The following is a 3,614-nucleotide window of genomic DNA, read 5'->3' on the forward strand; positions in this document are numbered from 1 at the left end:
TTTAACTTTTTAAAAAATGAAATGTATATACTAATAGACTAAAAAGTATGTAATTATCTCACTCAATACATGCAGAAAAATATTTGAAAAAGTTCAGCCTACAATTACACTTACAAAAATAAAACAAAACTCCCAGCGTACTAGGCATTAATTTGAACATATTCAAACCAACAAAGGAAATCTACAAAAAACATACATTCAACATCACACTTAATGGTAATAACCTAACCACTCACTGCTATTTAACAGTATAATATAGATCTTAGTGCACTAAAGCAGTAAAAAAATAACAAAAGGCATGCACATTGGAAAGAAAAAAAATAAAAGCATGTTTATTTGGAGATGACATGATTACTCCTTAGAAAATATCAAAGAATGTACCAGAAAAGCTATTAAAACTAATAAATGCATTTATCAAGGTCACATCAGACAAACTTAATATTTAAAAAATCAATTCTACCTCTGCTACATCTACTGAGAAGATGAAGACTACTTTCTGCAATCAGACTGCAATCCCAGAAAATGTCCACATCACTCTGGAGGGCTGCACAGCTATTGTGAAGGGCCCCAGAGGCACCCTGTGGAGGGACTTCAATAACAACAATGTAGAACCCAGTCTCCTTGGAAAGAAAAAGAAGAGGCTCCCGTTGACAAATGGTCGGGCATTAGAAAGGCACTGGCCACCTTTCCCACTATCTGCAGTCACATACAAAATGTGATAAAGGGTGCTACCCTGGGCTTTGGTTACAAGATGGGGTCTGTGTACACTCACTTCCCCATCAATGTCGTTATCCACAAGAATGGTTCTCATGTTAAAATCAGAAATTTCTTAGGGAAAAAATATATCTGCAGGATTTGGATGAGGTCAGACATTGCTTCAGTAGCTCAAGCCCCAAAAGTTGAGTTGATTCTTGAAGGAAATGAAGTTGCATCATATTCAGCTGCTTTGATACAGCAAGCCACAATAGTTAAAAACAAGAATATCAAAAAATCTTTGGATGGTGTCTATGTTTCTGAAAAAGGAACAGTTCATCAGGTTGATGAATAAGATCTAAGTTGTCTAGCTATAGAAACAGCAAAATGCCAGATGATTCCTCACACTTGTTTGTGATATTTTAAAGATGCAATAAAAGCCATATATTGAAAAAATATTAGTTCTGTGTACTGGGAATAAGCATTTGGAAATTTAAACTTAAATATGTTATAATTTTAACAGCTCTAAAACATTAAAAATAGGAATAATTCTAACAAAATATGTAAAATATTTGTAATCTGAAAACTATAAAACATTGCTTACAACTAGATAAGTCAAAGGAGACATATAAACAGAAAGATAAACAATGTTTATGGATTGGAAGACAATGTTAAAAAGTCAATATCCCTCCCCCCCCGCCAAACAATTTTTGATTCAATGAAATTTTAATTAGAATCCCAGCATGCTTTCTTTGGGTAGAGATTGATCAGCTAAAGTATTTATAAGGAAAAAGATAACTTAGAATAGACAAAAATTTTTTGAACAACCACAAAGCTGGAGGACTTGTGTGACTTGATGTTAATTCTTCTTATAAAGTGACAATAATGAAGTCAATGAGGTATTGTTTTAAAGATAGACACATAGATCAACAGACAGATTAGAAAATATGGAAGTAGATCTGAACAGTTATGGTTGCTGTATTTTTTAATAAAGATGCCAAGATATATAAATGGGGTAATGATAGTCCTTTTAACATAAAATGCTTATCTAATTGGACATCCATATGCAAAGCAATGAACAATGGCTCATTTCACATTAGAAAAATTATCTCAAAATGGATAATAGATCAGTTTTTAAGGGCTAAAGTTACAAAATTTCCAGAAGGAAATGTAGAATAAAGTCTTTGTGGCATTGGGTGAGACAATGTTTTTTAAAGCAGGACTCAAAAACCATAAACTACAAAAGAAAATATAAATTTTTTTATCAAAAAACTCATTTTTTCTGTGATATAAGATGTTACAAAAATAAAAAATAGACTTGGAAAAAATATTTGCGAAACATGTCTCATAAAAGACTTAATAAGTATAAATAACTCTCACAACTCAAAACAAAAAGAAAGAAAAAACAAAATCAGTAAATGATTTGAACAGATACTTGACCAAAAAGTATATTTAGGTGGCAAACAAGTATGTTAAAAGATTTTCAACATTGTTCAATATTATTTTAACATATCCAAAGTTATTTTGCATTAGAGAAATGCAAATTAGAACCACAATGAGAAACCACTACACCTATTAGAAAGACTAAGACAAAAAATTTTGGTTAATGTACAGAACAGCTAGAACTATCATGCATTAATATCATGATCGTCAAATAGTCAATGACTTTGGAAGACAGTGTGGTGGTTTCCTATAAAGTTAATCATACATATACCATATTATCCATCAATTCCATTCCTAGTATCAACAGAAATGAAGATCTACATAAAGATCTGCACAAAAATCTCTGTATAAATGTTGGTAGTAGCTTTTTTATAATTGCCCAAACTGGAAATGATCCAAATGTCCTTCAACTGATGAGTATATATTCAAAATTTAAGTATGTGTATAATTGAATATAATTCTGCAATAAAAGGAATGAACTACTGATAACATGTAACAATATTGATGAATCTTGAATGTATTATGCTGAGTAAATAAAGCCAGGCTAAACACTACATCAGGTATAATTCCATTTATATGACATTTTGGATTCAGGAGTGTCCAACCTTTTGGTGTCTCTGGGCCACACTGGAAGAACAGTTGTCTTGGGCCACACATTAAATATGCAAACACTAATGACAACTGATGAACAAAAAAAGGTTTTAAGTGAATTTACAATTTTGTGTTGGGCCACATTCATGGCCATCCTGGGCTGCATATGACCCATGGGCCGTGGGATGGACACCCCTGGTAGATTCATGGTTGCCAGGGATCACATTCTATTTTTTGTATTTTTCATCTCAGACATTATAGTTTTTATTTTTGTTAGTTTGATTTGGGCTTTTTATGTCTTACATATTTCTAGTTTTTGAACATACAGAATGCAGTTATAAGTGTTAATGTGCTTATCTGCCAATTCTAATATATGCATCATTTACAGGTTGGTTATGATTGATTTTTTTTGTTCTATTACAGATTATATTTTCCTCCTCCTTTTCAAGCCTGGTAATTTTTGAGTGGATTTTAGACATTGTGAATTTCAGTCTTTCTCGTTTTAATTTTAAGCTTTGTTAGGTAGGAAGCTTTGTTAGATGGCAGAGTGGTGTTTGTTCTAGTGCTACTTAAACTCTCTTATTGAGACAAGACCCTTTAGTATACTCTATACCAGGGGCCTCCAACCCTCAGGCCAGGAGGTGAGTGGCAGGTGAGTGAGTGAAACTTCATCTGTATTGACAGCTGCTCCCCATCACTCACATTACTGCCTGAGCTCCATCTCCTATCAGATCAGTGGCAGCATTAGATTTGCATAGGAGTGCAAACCCTAGTGTGAACCCTGCATACGAGGGATCTGGATTGTGTGCTCCTTGTGAGAATCTAATGCCTGCTGATCTGCGGTGGAGCTGAGGCAGTGATGCTAGTGCTGGGGAACAGCTGCAAAT

At 33.6% G+C, this 3,614-nt stretch overlaps 1 pseudogene; it reads left to right on the forward strand.

Moving 5' to 3' along the window:
- The first annotated feature begins 476 nt into the window (after positions 1 to 476).
- On the forward strand, positions 477 to 1,048 carry LOC123818145 (annotated as a pseudogene).
- Positions 1,049 to 3,614: the final 2,566 nt, after the last annotated feature.

The sequence above is a fragment of the Phyllostomus hastatus genome, unplaced genomic scaffold, assembly GCF_019186645.2.
Source record: "Phyllostomus hastatus isolate PE091 unplaced genomic scaffold, TTU_PhHast_1.1 phas_contig_254, whole genome shotgun sequence".
NCBI classification, from domain to species: Eukaryota; Metazoa; Chordata; class Mammalia; order Chiroptera; family Phyllostomidae; genus Phyllostomus; species Phyllostomus hastatus.